This window comes from Camelus dromedarius, chromosome 5 (genome assembly GCF_036321535.1).
Source record: "Camelus dromedarius isolate mCamDro1 chromosome 5, mCamDro1.pat, whole genome shotgun sequence".
NCBI classification, from domain to species: Eukaryota; Metazoa; Chordata; class Mammalia; order Artiodactyla; family Camelidae; genus Camelus; species Camelus dromedarius.
The window spans coordinates 62,651,564-62,669,763 of NC_087440.1; the positions used below are offsets into that span (position 1 = coordinate 62,651,564).

Sequence of the window (18,200 nt, forward strand, 5' to 3'; positions counted from 1 at the left end):
ATGTCTTTCCAGTAGGGTAGCTGGACTGCTTTTTCTTTTTTTCGCTTTTCTTTTCTTTTCTTTCTTTCTTTCTTTCTTTTTTTTTTTAACAGTTTAATTGTGGTAGATTTCACATACCATAAAATTCACCTAAAGTTTACAGTTCAGCGGTTTTTAGTACAGTCACAGAGTTGTACAACCATCACCACAATCTAATTTGAGAGTATTTTTAACACCCCTGAAAGAAAGTCTGTACTCATTAGCAGTCATTCCCCATTCCTGCTGCAGCCCTCATCCTGGCTCCAGCCTCAGACAACCACGAATCTACTTTCTGTTTCTACGAATTTGTCTGTTCTGGATATTTCATGTAAATGGGATTATACAATTCATAGTCTTTTCTGACTAGCTCTTTTCACTTACCATAATGTTTTCAAGATTCATCCATGTTATTGTATGAATCAGAACTTCATTCCTTTTTATGTAGGAATCCATTGTATGGAGATAACACATTTTGTAACTATCCAGTTATCAGTTGGTGGACATTTAGGTTGCTTCCATATTTTGGCTCTTATGAATAACACTTTGTACAAGTTTTTGTAGGACATACATTTAGATTTCTCTTGGATATTTACTATTGTCAAACCCAAGTTTATGTGCCTGACACACAGTGAGGCCAAATAAACTGAAACATCAGATTTTGGAACAGAAAAAAGTTTATTGCAGGGCCAAGCAAGAAGAATGGGTGGCTTGTGCTCAACAGACCCAAACTCCCCAACTGTTTTCAGAGAAGAGTTTTTAAAGGTAACATTTGGGGTGAGGGCTGCAGGATGTGTGACTTTCTTCTGATTGGTTGGTGGTGAGGTAAGAGGGTGGTGTTCCAGGAATCGCAATCTTAACCTCCTGGTTCCAGCCAGTCTGGGGTCTCAGCATGGAGTCACCATCCTCCACCTGGATGGAGGCCTTAGCTGCTGCAGAAGAACTCAAAGATATGTATTAGACTGTTATGTAAAGGACTTTGTTTTGTCCTGCACTATTATTTTTTGACTGCTTTCCCTTTGTTTCTGCATTTGCTCACTTCCCTAGTTAGTAACTGCTTGAATCTGCCCTTTGGAACTCAAGGAAGGTCTAGGAGGCTGAAACCTTTTTCCTACAAACAAGAAATGGGGATACGGAAAGGCCCTTGTACTCTGGAGGGCCCTACAGGGTCCTGCTCAGTTTCATTTCCTAACAACGCTGAGCAGTGTGGTAGGATGGAGGGAATATTGACCGGGGAGACCTGGATTCTAGTTTTGATTTGTCTGTGAATCGCTGCTTGACCTTGGATAAATCACTGTGTGAGTAGATCAGTGACTTTCAACATTTTGGTCACATCTCAAAACAGAAAAAAATGCTTTTTATACCATGGTCTAATACTTACATATCTCTATATCTATCTATCTATCTATCTATCTCTCTATCTATCTATCTCTCTATCTATCTATCACTAAACAAAGTTGCATAATATAATACTTATCCCTATTATGAGGATTATGTTAGTTTTCTGTTGTGTTAAAAATTACTACAAATGCAGCGGTTTAAAACAACATGCATTTATTATCTCAGTTTTCATGGGGTCAGAGTTCAGGCATAGCTTAGCTGAATGCTCTGCTGAAAGTCTCACAGGCTACAGTCAAGGTGTTGGCTGGGGCTGCCTTCTTACCTGCAGTTCAGGGTCTTCTTCCAAGCTCATGTGGTTGTTGGCAGAATTCATTTTCTTATAGCTGTAGAATTCTTGCTTCTTCTTCAAGGCCAGAAGGAGAATCTCTCTTTTAAAGGGATTACATAATTAGGTCAGGCCCATCCAGGATAATCCCTTGTTTGATTATTTCAAAGTCAACTGATTTTTATCTGAAGACAATATGCAGAATTGACAATACTGGAGAAAAACATACAATCTAAAAGTTGTGAGTTATGTTTTTATGCAGGGACCGTACTGAGAACTGTAGCCTGGGAGACAGCCTCTCAGATAGCTCTGAAGAACTATTTGAAAGAGGTAAGGGAAGAGACAGAATATATGTTTTTTGCTGGAAAAAAAAAAGAAAAAAACATGTAGTCTAACATCAAAAGATTACTGCTAGTCACAGAAAACAGACATCTCAAGTTAATGATTTTAGTGCTTTTCAGTGTGCGGGAGGATAGAAGAGTCTGGGATCGTTACCAGTGATTTCTTAGATATGCATATGAACTCTCTAGGGCCAGTATCCTGGGTTTTTTCCGTCCTGAATTCCCCTCAGGGCTCACCATTGAAAGGCTGCAGTGGCTAACTGCTTGATGTTGGGCAGCATTCCTTGTTTACTGGAATAGCAGGCAGTTTTGTTTTTTGTGTTTTTTTTTTTTTTTTTTGCTCTGCATTATGAACCTTAATTATTCTGCGAAATCCCTTCCTTTGCTATTTAACTGTCATAATCTTGGGAGTGATATCCCACTGTATTCACAGGTCCCGCCCATACTCAAAGGGAGTGGATTGTATAAGGTCATTGGGGAGGTCATCTGAGAATTCTGTTACCACAAATATAATGTATTCTGATATTTTCTACTCTTTTCTTTCTTTTAAGAATTAGACTTTGTCACCCAGTTAATGAGTCGGGACCATTAGCTTGAAAACCCTGGACTGGATGATTTTTAAGGGCCCAGAATCCCTTGGGCATGTGGAGGGCTGTGGCCATAGGGCAGGAGACAATTGTATTAATAACTTGTGCAGAGAGCTCGAAGGTATCAGTGCTAACTTGACCGAGTTGCTTTGGCTCTGATCCTCATAGAGAACTCCCGTCCTTCCAGGTTGGGAGGTGAGCCTTTCAGCATGCTGGGGAGGTTTATCTGGACAACTCCCAAGAGGAAGGAACAATCAGGACAAGCTCACAAGCTGTCATGGATTCTGCCTAGCTCATTAGCTCAAAGGAATGCCCTGGAGGCAGGGTGACGTGGGGAACAGGAAACGGGCCCCGGCTCAACACAGCCACCAGCTGTGTGACCTGCTTAGGACAATGCTCCTCTCTGGGCCTCAGTTTTCATCTCTGAAAAAGAGATGCCTAAGGACCCTTCACATTCAGAACGTTTATGACTCTGAGAGGAAGCAGAGTTGCCTTATCTCTTGGAGGTTGAGGTAGAAAGGAGACCATCTCCAAAAGGCGGCTTTATTCTGCTGGTGTTTTCTGGAAGAGAAGCCAGACTGTGAACTCCCCAAGAGCAGGGGTGGGAGCCTCCTCACCTTCCGGTTTCTGCCCAGGCATGGAGCCTGGCATCTAAATCTTTGTTTAGCAGAACAAAGGGACTCTGGAATGAGGAATTTTTGTTGTTATTGATGTTTGTTTGTTTAAGCTCTGGAGTCCCAGATCCCACTTTGAAAGGCATCATATCATCTTGCTCATGAAAACAGCTGATCATTAGCACTTCAGCCAGTGGGGCTATGAATACTGCCTTCTAAGGAGTTCATAAGAAACTAGTGTTCTTTCTTTTCAGAGGCTGGTGGGACCACGGGATGGTGCAGAAGCTGGGTGACAAGAGACAAGAGTGCTAGTTCCTTGGGTCTGTCTGAGACTTGAGGCATCTGCAGGACATTACAGCACCTCATCTCCTTTTAGAGCCACTCCCAGCTCCCTTCTGCGGTGGGGAGATGAGATAGGAATCCAAGAGGGGAAGGAGAGGACTTGTGGGCTGAGCTGAAAAATGGGGAAAGAGAGATAGCGATGCGAGGAGGGAAAGAAAGGAAGGAGAGAGAGAGAAACAAAGGAAAAAAGATAGATTTTAACAATAGTTTCCCCCCTCCCTGGGAATTTTCAAAGGCAAATATTTCTGCAAAACCCCAAATCCTTTCTCTCTCCCTTTTTCCATCTCTCTCTCTCTCTCTCTCTCTTTTTTTTCTAACAAAAGTTGCTGAGCTAATGCAGAGGGAGCTGAACCGGGACACCCAAAAAATCCACTTTGGGATCAATACAGAAAAGTTTAAGAGGCTGACCATCCATGGAGAGAGCCCTTCTGGGCTTCAGAATTACATGGCCCTAAGACAGAAGCATATTCACCAGTGTCAGTGCTTATCAGTGATAAATATGGCTTTCATTTTTTAATTCATTTGTAACTCACAAGTCATCAGCTGGCAGAGGACTTGGTAGGGAAGAGAGGTATTACTTTCTGGCCCCTTCAAATGCCCCACATGGAAGGAAACCTTGCCTGCCTCTCCGGGATGCTGGGAGGAAGAGACGTCCACAGTGAGCCTTTGTGGAAGCAAAGGAAGCTCGGTTTAGGATGGCTGTGGGATAAGTAAGTTCATGTGGCCTCTCTCCCCAGTGATGTCTGCCCCTCCCTGAGGAGGCCACTGTGAGGTGGGTGGAAGGAATGTGTCCAGGCCTCTGTGGGAGCTGGTGAGTCAGCCATGAGGCGGGGAAGCAGAATGGACCAGGAGAAAGAAGGCCCTGAATGACTCACCAGCGGCTGTTTCACTGCCCAGCACAGACCAGGAGGAGAGGCTCAGGAACCAAGGGCAGGGAGCCCAGCCTTGCAAGCCAAAGGCAAGAGTCACAGAAGCTTGAGAAGAGGGGTTGTTCTGGTCTCTTGGTGAAGAGGAAGTAGGTGATTGTGCAGGGGAAGGGCCCTGACAACTCTCTGGACCCCAGTGCTTGCCATCCACTCTGGGGTTACCCAGGGGAACTTCACTCTTCAGTCTTCTGGGTCTCGTGCCCCTGCTACCTATGTGTGTGCCTGGAGATGCTCATTACTTTTCAATATTAAGATAAGGAAAGCTAGTTAGGAAGGTGAATCCACTGCAAAATAAATGCTGCGATGCATTTACCAAGGAATGAATGGTCTATTGTTTGGAATTGTTCTATCCCTGCCCTCCTTCCATTAGCACAGCTCATGGGGAGCCAAGTGTGAACTAAAGTTGTTGTTCCATGATGAAATAGTACCAGGTAAGGGCCACAGGACTGCTGCAGACAACACACACATACAGGTTTCAAGGAAGAAGAGGTCATTTTAGGCAGGGTGCCTAAACATTTTAGGTTTCAGAGAGTTGGGAATTGAACGAATTGGGCCTGGGGTAATATTCTGTGACACAATTTGTCAGGGCTCCTATAATTTCATTGTATAATTTTACCATAATTTATTTAATCAATACTCTATTGACAAACATTTATTTCCATTTTTTTGTATTATAAATAATACTATAATGAACATCCTTATACACACACTTTTGTGAACTTAACCAATTTTTTTTTAAAGGATGTGTTTCTTGGAAGAGAGTTGATGAGCCAAAGGGTATGCACAAATTTTAAAAATCATCATCTCTTTTTCTGATTACCAAATTAATACATGCTCACTATAAAACACTACAAAGGGTATGGTTTTGAATATGGAAGTCTCCTGTAATCTCATGTCCTGGAAATATTTTTTGATAAAGTTTGGTGTATATTTTTAAAACTTTTTTCAATGAAACATTAACATCTTGTAATAGACACACCTCCAAAGACTGGCTTTCCATCACACTTAGAATGGGCTGCAAACCCTCTGTGGCCCCATGTCCCACCACTCTCCCCTCCGCTTTCCTTTGCAGCCGGGGACTCCTTGCTGCTTCTAGAACCAGTTAAACTTGTCACTGCTACAGGCCTGTGATGGCTGATCCTTCTGTTTGGAATGCCCTTTCCCTAAATATTCACAAGATTCCTACCCTCACTTTATTCAGGTGTCTGTTCAAATGTTACTGTTTTAGAAGGGCCTTCCCTGACCATCCTACCTAAAATAGCATGGCACTTATTATTATCTGATGTTTTATTATATATATGTATATTACTTTATTGTCTGTCTAGAAAGCTGTCTGAGAACAAGCACTATCTTGTTCTTTGAACATCCCCAGCACCTGGAACAATAACTGGCACATAGCAGGTGTTCAATAAATGCATGTGGAATAACTGAATAAGATGAAACTATGTTTATCATTCTGAAACCTCCTTTTTATTTAACAGTATTATCAAGGATATCTTTTCACATTAATATATAAGTCTTTTTAGTCTTTCTAAGGCTCTGTAGTAGTATTGTAATTTATTTACCAATTCTCTTTTGATGGGCATTTGGGTTGTTTCCAGTTTTTCAGTATTATAGACAATGATGCCTTACACATCCTTGAATACATATCCTTGCATGCTTTTAATGTTTTATATCCTTTATCTGAGATGATGAAAAAACCTACAAGTGTAAACATCTAGCATAATGTTGGAAATGCAGATTTGGAGCTGAGAGACACCAGCCTGCAGTAGACTAGAAACTTCTTCACACATACCTGAGCGTTGAAATCATAGGAATCAATGAAATATAAAGAAGGATACTGAGCAAAGCTCAGAAACAGGAATCTTAAGCAATGTCTGAATTTAGAAAGCAGGAGGAGGAGGACAAGAAATTTTTTATCCATTTGACAGATACGTGTTGATGGGTACTTTCTAAAGGCTGAGAGTACGGCAACACATGGGTGATGCAGCACTTTCCCTGCCTTCCTGTGGCTTAGAGTCTAACGGAAGGAAGGACATGGAGAGTAACAAATCAGAAAATACAATGGGGGGAATAGGTCAGGGGGGCACTGAAGTACAGAGGAAGGGACCTACCACAGACTAGAGATTTTAAGGAACATGTTCCAGGTAACATTTAAGCTAAGACCGGAGTAAGTTAGCCAGGAGAAGGGGATCAGGAGTTTCAGGCTGAGGGAGGCTTAGAGGAGTGAAGGAGCATGGCACACCCAGGGCACTGAGAGAAAAAAGTTAGTGCAACAGAAGAGTAGTGGTGGGTAGAGCGGGTAGTGGGGAGAGACTGACAGGTGAGCAGGAGCTCTCTGCACCATGTTAAAGGTTTAACTCGGGAGGTCACGTGATCAGAGTTATATCAGAAAATGGCTCTGGCCACAGTGTGGACAATGTATTGAAGGTGGGATGGGGCATGGAAGTGGTCCAGACTAGAGGGACCTGTTGAAGATCAAGGGAGAGTGGATGTTGGCCTAGAGTGATGGTGCTGGGTATGGAGAGCAGTGGGTAGATTTCAGAGGTATTTTGGAGGATCAGAAGGTATAATTAACAGGACTTGGTTACAGATTACATATAGGAGGAGAGAGAAAGTGAAGAATCAAAGATGATGATAAACAACGAGGCTGAGCACTTTCTGGCTTGTGTAACTGGGACAGGAGGAGAAGCTGGAGGGGGGCGAAGTATGAAAACTCAGTTTTGGAAATACTGAGTTTGAGGTGTATGTGGAATAGCCAAGCAGACCAAGCAGGCAAAAGAGAGAGATCTGGGCTGGAGGCAGATTTATGTGTCACCAGTATCCGGATGGAATCCACACCATTGGCAAATGTCAAATCCATGAGAACAGGGACTTAATTTACCCTCAGGGCTTAGATCAGTGCCTCATCTGACTTACAGTGGGTACTCAATAAATATTTGTGGAGTGCAGGAGTACACGAGATCACTCAGGGAAACTGAGAGAAGAATGGGGCCCAGGACAAAATCCTGAGGAGTACCGCCACTGCATGGGAGGAGAGATGCCTGTCAACAATGCAGAGAGGAAGCCGTCATGAGGAGGGAGGGAGCAGCTGTGGGGAGGGAGGAAGAAGTCACGGGGAGGGAGGAAGTCATGGGGAGGAAGGAGGCAATCATGAGGAGGGAGGGAGCAGTTGTGGGGAGGAAGGAAGAAGTCACAGGGAGGGAGGAGGAAGTCATGGGGAGGGAGGAAGCAGTTGTGGGGAGGAAGGAGGCAGTCATGGGGAGGGAGGGAGCAGTTGTGGGGAGGAAGGAAGAAGTCATGGGGAGGAAGGAGGCAGTCATGGGGAGGGAGGAGGCAGTCATGGGGAGGGAGGCAAAAAATTGTTATTTCTACACAGATTATCCATGAGGAAAGAGGAGGCACTTATTCCCCATCTTCCTCAAACCTCCACTTCACAAGCTACTAGGCATTTGATGACCAACCCTCCCCTAGAAATCTGACCCACTGGTTGGATCAAAATCTTGGACTAAGAATTTGGGGGTCTCTGCCCTGACCCTAACAGGCTGAAGGCTATTATTGCTCCTGCCTCAATATCCCCTTTTTGGACCAATGAATTCCAAAACATCAGGGCTGCAAGGGACCTCAGAAAACATGTGGTTCAAACTCCATATTGTACAGATGGGAGGAGTTAACCCACCTTAACCAAAAATTTCCCAAGAGGTCACCTTTTCTCCCCAGTGTTACTTCATCACTCCCCTGCTCAAAGACCCTTTAGCATTTCTCCATTGTCAGTGGGAAGAAGTCCTAAGTCTTTAGGATTCAAGCCCCTTCACTATTTGACCTCATTTGACCCTGCCAGTCTCATGGCCTCCTTCTCCCCTACACAGAAAACCTTTTCACTTGGGCTGATGTTGTTCCCACAAATTGGAGCACCTTGCCTTCATCTCTTTCAAAATCCTACTGTGAGATATTGGAAAATATATGTATTGGTCTTTGCCCCCAGTTTCTGGCACAGAGCTCCTAAAACCCTTTTAATTCCCAAGTTGTAGGAACACTAAGAGATTTTTTGTTCTAATAAAACAACTCTGGGTTGGCTCCTGGATGGCTCCTTAATGGGGATTGGTCACCAGAAAGACTGAGCCATGATTAGAATCTTGGAATTTCCAGCCATGGTCCCCATTCTCCAGAGAGGGGAGAGGGGCTGCAAATGGAGTTAATAATTGATAATTGAAGCCTTCATAAAATCCCAATAGTAGGGGGTTCAGAGAGCTTCCAGGCTGGCAGACACATCCACGCTGGGAAGGGGACGCACCCCAACTCCATAAGGACAGAATCTCCTGCGCTCAGGACCTTGCCAGACCTCGCCCTATGTATCTCTTCATCTGGCTGTTCCTCTGTATCCTTTATCATATCCTTAAAAAACTAGTAAACATAGGTGCTTCCCTGGGTTCTGTGAGTTGTTCTAGCAAATTAATCGAACCTTAGGAGGAGGTCACTGGAACCTGTGATCTACTATTGGTCTGTCAGAAGCAGAGGTAATACCTTGGGCTTGCAGCTGGCATTCTAAAGTGGGGAAGGGGGACAGTCTTGTGGACTGAGTCCTTATTTGTGAGATCTGACCTATCTCTGGGTTGATAGTGTCAGAATTAAGTTAAACTGTAGGACACCCAGCTTCTGTCCAAGACTTGCTTGTTGTTGGGGGGAAAACCCCACACACATCTGGTGACCAGAAGTGTCAGAAGTAAATTGTCCTGTGTTAGTAGTAAAGGAGACTCACAGGGAAGAAAGACATAGTAAGGGGCTTTCCCTACATAGGAAGAAAAGAACTGGAGGTTTTTCCTTTTACACTTACCTACCTCAATGAAAGCCCAAAGTCCTAACAGAGTGTTTTTGGTAGAAATTGGCAAAGTCTAAAATGCATAGGAAAGCAAAGGATCTAGGATAACTAAAACAGTACTGAAAAAGAACAAAGATGAGGAACTCAAACTATCTGAGTTCAAAACTTACTACAAAGCTACAGTAACCAAGAGAGGAAGGTATTGGGGTAAGGACAGTCATTTAGATCAACAATGAAAATAGTCCAGTAAAAGACCTACATTTATATGGCTAAATAATTCTTTTGCAACATTGCCAACTCACTTCAACGGGAAAATGGTAGTCTTTTCAACAAATGTTGCTGGAACACTGGATTTCCATGTTAAAAAAATGAACTTGACCCTTGTTTCACACCATACATAAACATTAGTTTGAGATAGATCAAAGACCTAAATGTAAAAGCTAAACTATAAAGCTTCTAGAAGAAAACATAAGAGAATATCTTCACAACTTTGGAGTAGACAAAGGTTTATTTTAGACAAGTTAGAGAAAACTAAAACCATAAAAGAAAAATAAAGCAATCTACTAGACTGCATTAAACTTTAACATTTCTGAACCCTTAAGAAAATGAATAGGCAAACCACAGACTGGGAGAAAGTATTTGCAAAATGAGGAATGTTATTAATTCCTATAGCTGAATAATAAGAAAAAAAGTAACCCAATTTAAAAAATATGGGCAGATACGTTAAGAAAGAATATATATTGATGGTTGGTAAGCACATCAAAAAGTGCTCAACATCACTAGTCATCAGGGAAATGCAAATTAAAACAAAACACACCTACTGGAAGAGCTGAAATTAAAATACTGACAACATCAAATGTTGATAGGATGTGAAGCAACTGGAACACTCACACAGTGTTCTGGAGAACAATCTGGCAGTTTCCCATTGTAAGACATGCACATACTCTGAACGAGCAATTAAATTTTTAGGAACTTACCCCAAAGAAATAAAAACATGTCCAGAAAAAGACTTTCTCAAGAATGTTTCTGCCCCCAGTGAAGACAAGCCTGCAGCCCAGCCTCTGCAGCCACTCACAATGGTGCACTCTGAGGGGACTCAGAATAAGAAAGGACAGGATACTGGCCTGAGATAGCTAGGTGCTTGTCAAAGGAATGAATTCAATGAGCCCAAATGTTTGTTTCCTCCCATACATAGAAAAGCGTTAAATTCCTTAACTTGAGATGTCTGGTTTTCTTGTTAACAAGTAATCTTTGAATGTTCCAACTACCTGGTCTTTGTTGTAAAGCATCTATATATCCTAGCTCCTCCCCTACCTCTTCGGAGCAGTCCCTCAGAGCCATCTGAGAGACTGTCATCCCAGGCTCGAAGGGGTTTGAGTCCTCAGAAATGTCTGCCAAATAAAACATAACTCTCAAAAAAAAAAAAAAAAAAAGAATGTTTCTGGCTCTGCCACTTAACTAGCTGAGTGACCTTAAGCATCGATTTTACTGCTCTGCACCTCAGTTTCCCTTTATGTAAAATGGGGTTAATATCAATGTACTGAATAACCTGAAGGGGAAACAATGATGACAAATACACAATTTCCTTCTGAGAGAAGTAGCACAACTAGTCTTTTCCCAGTGTGGCTGCCATGCCTTGTGCAGCGTGTGTTGCTGGTGGCCCAACCTCACTCTGCTGGAGGCAGAAGGTAGGATACAGTCTAGGGTACAAGCTGGAGGTCTTGGCTGAGCCAGAGCTGAAGTTAGATGTATCTGGCATATGGAGTGTGAGTCACCCATCTCCCAGGCATATGTTCCTCTAAGGGGCTGTTTCTGCTGAAGAATCTCCTGGGAAAGGAGACTTCAGTGACATTCACATGCTATTCTTGAGCTTCAGGCCAACTCTGGTGATCCCATTCCCCTTGCTAGAGATTGGCTTAACAACAGGAATGTATCCAATTCTGGCTAATGAGACATAAAATGAATTCTATAGGGGACTTGTGGAAAAAGCTTCCATGTTTCTAAGAAGCAGACTTGGGAGGAGAGTGCTTTTCTTCCCCAGAATGTTACTGTGTCTGGTGAAGATATCTTGTTACCAAAAAAGGAGCTAGCTAGAGGACAAAGCCAACATCTTGAGGACAGCAAAACAGAGAGATGAAGACAACCTGGGTCCTTTACACCTTGAGCACTCCTTGTACGACACCTGGAATCCACTACTTCTAATTCCCATTAGTGAGATACTGCATTTCCTTATATGTTTGAATTTGAATCTGGGTTTTCTGTTACTTGTGGCGAAACCATCCTAACCAACAGAGCATAGGACTGCAATTTCTACCTGAGCAGGTGGGAGCTTAGAGCTAGTAAGATTTGGGTATTAAGGTGATGTAACTGGTATCTTTGCCAGGACAATGGGGTCATTCATGCTTCTATGCAGGTCAGGATGTGACTCTTACTTTACAACCCAGCTGAGCTAGGGATATTGTATTCCTCTGTGTTTTTGCCCTTTATCAAAATAAGTCTGATTCTGAGCCCTCAGTCCTGTTCAGTGGGCAGATTAGTCTGTCATTCTGGGGGCTCAATCCCCTGAAAGATTGTGTAATTGGGCGAAAGCATAGAGGCATCCAATTCACTCATCAGCCCATCGTCCACAATGAGTTTTCCTCTGATGCCTCAGGTCTCTTCTGCTTTGGTGATTTGCTGTTTCTGAGTCATCCTTGGAGCCTAGGAATCTTTGCTGAGATTGGAAACTCACTGTGTAAGGCCTCATGTCCTCTGAGATCTGGCCCTTACCCAGAACCCTGGAATGGGTTCTTATAATCTGAGTTTGTTTGTTAATCTTTTTGGTCCTTGATCATTCTTCTTTCTCTTTCCTTGTCCTTCAAAGCATTCCTTCCCTACCCATCACTCCTCTTCTCCCTCTGGATATGTGCATGATATTGGAGAGACACAATGAGACAGGGCTTTTACCCAGAAAGGAAGATCTATTAGCTTCAAGGAGCTTCTGTCTTCTGCTCTGCAAGAATTCCTAAGGCAAGAAAAAACAAAAAACTGGACTAGCAGTGCCTGCTTGGAAAGAGAAGGCAATGGAAAAATACAGCAAATGAATTAATATTACAATTACCTTGTCACAGGTATCTTGGAGGTGACAGTGTGAACTCAGCCCAATAGGAGGACTGGTTCTATGGTGAGTGGGAGCCAGCCAATCAGTGAGTGTAGGATACAGAGAAGTAAGGTGGGTCCTCAGCACTGGTGGAGAAACTTTCCTGGTAACTTGAGAAACCTACCTCATAGCCTGGAATCAAGAGCCTGTGATGCCAGCTGGCTGCCTCTTTCCTACCCTGAGTTCCTGGATGTTCTTAAAAATACGTTTCCATTCCCATAAGCATTCTCTCTTCTCTGCCCTATGGACACATATGAGGCTACCATAAATAACTAACCTTGTTAGGGAGAGGGAAGACTCAAATGAGCTAACATACAAGAAAGGTCTTTGAGTTTTCCAGTGAGTGGGGAGGCCCTGGCTTCCCACCCAGGACTGGAGCAGCTCCTGGTCTTCCCTGCCTCCTCTGTGGAAGTCACCCTTCTCATGGCCCTGGAGATCCCCGTCAGCCTGTATCTGCCCAGTCCTTCAGGTGGCACTAGGGTTCCTGGGCTTCGGGACTTGCATCAGAGGTAAACAAGAGCAGCAGAAGTATATACCCCTTGGATTTAGATTCTATCTTCCCACCCATGGCTGAAAGGACCTTTGAGATCATTAAGGCCAAATCCCTAATTTTACAGATACAAAACTACACTGAGGTATCAACTCACACCAGTCAGAATGGCCATCATTCAAAAGTTCATAAACAATAAATGCTGGAGAGGGTGTGGAGAAAAGGGAACCCTCCTACACTGCTGCTGGAATGTAGTTTGGTGCAGCCATTATGGAAAACAGTATGGAGGTTCCTCAAGAAACTTAAAGTAGGCTTACCATATGATTCAGCAATCCCACTGCTGGGTAAATACCCGGAGGGAACTCTAAATTGAAAAGACACATGCACCCCAATGTTCATAGCAGCCCTAGTTACAATAGCCAAGACATGGAAACAACCTAAATGGCCATCAACAGATGACTGGATAAAGAAGTTGTGGTATATTTATAAAATGGAATACTACTCAGCCATAAAAAATAAAATAATACCATTTACAGCAACATGGATGGATCTGGAGATCATCATTCTAAGTGAAGTAAGCCAGAAAGAGAAAGATAAATGTCATATGATATCACTCATATGTGGACTCTAAAAAAAGAAAAGAAAAGGCACTAATGAACTCATCTACAAAACAGAAACAGACTTGCAGAAATAGTAAATGATCTTATAGTTACTGGGGGAAAGGGAGTGGGAAGGGATAAATTTGGAAGTTCAAGATTTGCAAATATTAACTACTATATATAAAAATAGATTAAAAAGTATTTTCTGTATAGCACAGGGAACTATATTCAATATCATGTAATAAACTTTAATGAAAAAGAATATGAAAATGAATATATGTAGATATATGTATGACTGAGACATTATGCTGTGCACCAGAAATTGACACATTGTAATCGACTATACTTAAATAAAAAAAATAAAAATAAAAATATAAAGATAAGGGCCCAGAAATGCCAGAGGACTTGGCTCAGGTCATGTGGAGTTACAAGGAGATAGCACCAGGGTGTGGGCTCTTTTGGGCTCTTTTCTCTCAGGCTTCCCTTGTCACCCAGATCTCCCAGTCTTGGTTTTGTCCCTGGATCCTCAGATGCTTTTTTTTTTAAAAATTAAAGTATAGTTGATTTACAATGTTGTGTTAGTTTCCAGTGTATAGCATACTGACCTACACTGTCTGGTTGCTGCCTCTGAGGCTAGCACACCTCCTGCTGAAAGCTGTCTCTAGGCTGTTGTGTTGTAGGAGGATTAATCAAGGATAATGAAGGCTTGTAGAGCCCACAGGCCTCTTGCGCTGGGCTCTTGCTCAGTCTCTCTCATCCTTGGAGCATTTTTGGAAGGGAATGAGGCTGCAAGTTACTCAAAAGACAGCCCTGGGCATTACTTATTCTACAGTTATCTTTTGGGCATGCCCATTTTTGGCTCTGACCTGAAGCATTTCAGTCTAGAGATGATCTGCAATCAAACAATGGGACAAAAAGATCTAATGAACACCTTGGAGGCATAACCATGGGGACAAAGAGATCTAACAAACATCTTGGGGCATTCTGATGCAGGTAGCCTATAGAGCACACTGGAAGAAACACCAGTTGGTGAGATTTGGTAAAAGCTTCATGGGGTGATTATAGAATTAAATAAGATGATGGAATGTGAAGTGCTTAGCACAATGTCATACACAGGGTAAGCTCTCAACAAATGTGTGCTATTATTGCTCTTATGATTATTTTAATCATGTCACTGTTCAGCTAGTCTCCTGATACTACTGCCTGTGTCTTGTCTCTGCCTGGTCTGAGAGATCTTCTGTCTTCTTCCTCAGCCCTATACTTTCCAATCCCATCAAAGAGATTTCTTATCACTTCCTCCCAAGCATAGACCAAAATGCCAGGACTGCCTCCTCGTCCCCCTACCTCTCCACCACACACACAACCTGGGCTCCAGCTCTGCACATTGTCTCCTGCAAAAGCTGGTTGTCAAGGTGTTGAGAGTGTTAACAGAAGTTGTCTTTTGGTGGGCGAGATTGTAGGTGGGTTTTTTTTTTAATTTCCTTTCTTTGCTTGTCTGTATTTTCTGATTTGTTTGTCATGGGCATGTATTGCATTTGCACCAAGAAAATATTTTTTAAATTTTTATAAGATCTACTCAATACCTCTAGGAAATGTTCCCTGAAGAGTTCTACTGCATTCTGAGCACTCCTTTTAGCTTCCCACCCCCTCATCTTCTCTTCTCTGTGCTCTGTACTGTGTTTGCATTCACTTGTGAGTTGCTCTGTAGATGTTCTTAAAAGGGTTCAGCATCCATGAGCAGGCAGGAGGCACCTTGAGTGTAGAGGTGTGTCATCTCTTCTGTAGAAATAGCTTGAATGTTTCTTACATGACTTTAGCTCTACACCCTCTGTCTGCATCATGGAGCCTAGGTGACTGAGAGTGAAGAGTGCTTGGTTAAGCAGGGCTTGGTTCAGCAGGGCTTGGTTCTACTCTGCTGACCTTCCCATTGTTCCCATTTTATAATTTACACCAGGGCCAGCAGCAGAGAGCAGTTTCTGGGGAACCCACATGGATATACAGGGTAGCTTCAGCAGAGGTTGGCTTTGTCATGGGGCTGGGGCAGTGTTTAAACCAGGGCGTGGATTTAACCTAGATCTTGCAAAATCTCTAGACTGTTACTTGTGTGACACAGAAAGAATCTCAGGTAACTTTGTCATAGGTGGGAGAGAATGAGGGGCACACAGTGTATGAAAGTGCTGAGAATGTCATACTAAGGGGATAGTCTGGGAGGTCTTCAGAAAGGAAGTAAGTCTTGCTTGAACCTGAAGGGACAGGTGAAGAGATGGAGAGGTGGTTGGGAGAAAGTACAGAGAAGAGAAGGCAAGTAAATGGCCTGGAAGTTAGGAGCTGGCTGATAGGGCTGTAGTGGTAGCTGTAAAGACTAATGATTAAGAGGTCAAGCTCTGGACTCCAAAGACCTGCATTTGTCTTGAACTAACTAAGTGATCTTGGAATAGTTACTTATCCTCCACAGGCCTGGGTTTTCTTATCTGTGTATTCCAGCCCATGGTAGTTCCTTTCTATGAGGATTTTCATGAGGAGTTAATGAAATAATGCTTGTGAGATGCATGTTAAACATCCAATAAATGCTAGCCAGGATTATTGTTATTATTATAATTATTATTATAAACCCAAACCTGGTATTTGTTTTTCAAAGGAATCCCATTGCCTGTCCATTCGGGCCCTTCTTTCCTGTGCGTTTGTTCTCCGGCATGCATTCATCTGTCACATAATGGTAATATGTAACACATATATACTACATGTAATGGTAATCTATAATAGCTAGTATTTAAACTGCATATTCTATGTGTCAACCGTTGTACTAAGTCCTTAATATGTATGAAACTCATTTAATCCTCCCAATAATGCTGTGAAGTAGGTACTATTACCATTCACATTTTATTGAGGATGAACTTGGCACAGAAGAATTAAGCAGTGTGCCCAGGGTTACACAACTAGTAAGTGACAAAACTAAAATTTTAAATCTGGTTCAGAATCCAGGCTACTTGGGTATTGAACACCCTTGCTATTTGCAAAGACTGGGAAAAATGGAAGGACAAAAATGTGAATTGGACATTGATCCATCCTGTAGGAGACAGTAACCAGGAGGAGTGATAAGACACTTAGAATAAGATCATACCCACCCAAGGCAGGGCGATCACGGCTGCCTGGAGGTCTAGGTAGAGCCTGTGTAGGCCTCTTGGCATGCCTGAGTTTTCACTCATGATCAGCTTGGATCATCAGATGAAGTCCCTGTTGTGGGTTCATTAAAGAGCCCCCACTCACTTAGTGCATTGCTGTTACCTGTGTTCACAGTTGGTACATCCTGCCCCATGGAAGCCTGGATGACAGAATGTGGTTGGATGGACATAAGTCCACCCCACAACTGATTGAAGAAATATCTCTAAAGAAGACTTTAAAAAATGGAAAGATATTCCACGCTCTTGGATTGGAAGAATCAATATTGTTAAAATGGTCACACTGCCCAAAGCAATCTACAGATTTAATGCAATCCCTATCCAATTACCCAGGACATATTTCACAGAACTAGAAAAAATCATAATAAAATTCATATGGAACCATCAAAGACCTAGAATTGCCAAAGCATTACTGAAGAGAAAGAAAGAGGCTGGAGGAATAACTCTCCCAGACTTCCAGACAATACTGTAGAGCTACGGTCATCAAGACAGCATGGTATTGGTACCAAAACAGACATATAGACCAATGGAACAGAATAGAGAGCCCAGAAATGAACCCAAACTTTTGGTCAACTCATCTTTGACAAAGGAGGCAAGAATATACATTGGAATAAAGACAGTCTCTTCAGCAAATGGTGTTGGGAAAACTGGACAGCAGCATGTAAAACAATGAAGCTAGAACACTCCCTTACACCATATACAAAAATCAACTCAAAATGGATTAAAGACTTAAACATAAGACAAGATACAATAAACCTCCTAGAGGAAAACATAGGCAAAACATTATCTGACATACATTTAAAAAATTTTCTCCTAGAAGAAATAAAAGCAAGAATAAACAAATGGGACCTAATGAAACTTACAAGCTTCTGCACAGCAAAGGAAACCAGAAATAAAACAAGAAGAAAACCTACGGAATGGGAGAAAATTTTTGCAAGTGAAACCGACAAAGGCTTGATCTCCAGAATACATAAGCAGCTCATACGACTCAATAAGAAAAAAATAAACAGCCCAATCCAAAAATGGGCAGAAGAGCTAAACAAGCAATTCTCCAAGGAAGACACACAAATGATCAAAAAGCACATGAAAAAATGCTCAATATCACTAAGTATCAGAGAAATGCAAATCAAAACTACAATGAGGTATCACCTCACACCAGTCAGAATGGCCGTCATTCAAAAATCCACAAATGACAAATGCTGGAGAGGCTGTGGAGAAAGAGGAACCCTCCTACACTGCTGGTGGGAATGCAGTTTGGTGCAGCCACTATGGAACACAGTGTGGAGATTCCTCAAAAGACTAGGAATAGACTTACCATATGACCCAGGAATCCCACTCCTGGGCTTGTATCCAGAAGGAAATCTACTTCAGGATGACACCTGCACCCCAATGTTCATAGCAGCACTATTTACAATAGCCAAAACATGGAAACAGCCTAAATGTCCATCAACAGGTGACTGGATAAAGAAGAGGTGGTATATTT

General features: G+C 42.5%; 1 long non-coding RNA gene across 1 annotated transcript in view; it reads right to left on the reverse strand.

Moving 5' to 3' along the window:
* Positions 1–778: 778 nt before the first annotated feature.
* LOC116153345 (uncharacterized) overlaps positions 779–18,200 on the reverse strand; it is a 31,774-nt gene continuing 14,352 nt past the window's right edge. The window contains exons 2-3 of the long non-coding RNA XR_010381155.1: positions 1,679–1,784; positions 779–944 (exon numbers count right to left, since the gene is read on the reverse strand). This is a non-coding gene — a long non-coding RNA (uncharacterized LOC116153345). The remainder of the gene's footprint in view (positions 945–1,678; positions 1,785–18,200) is intronic.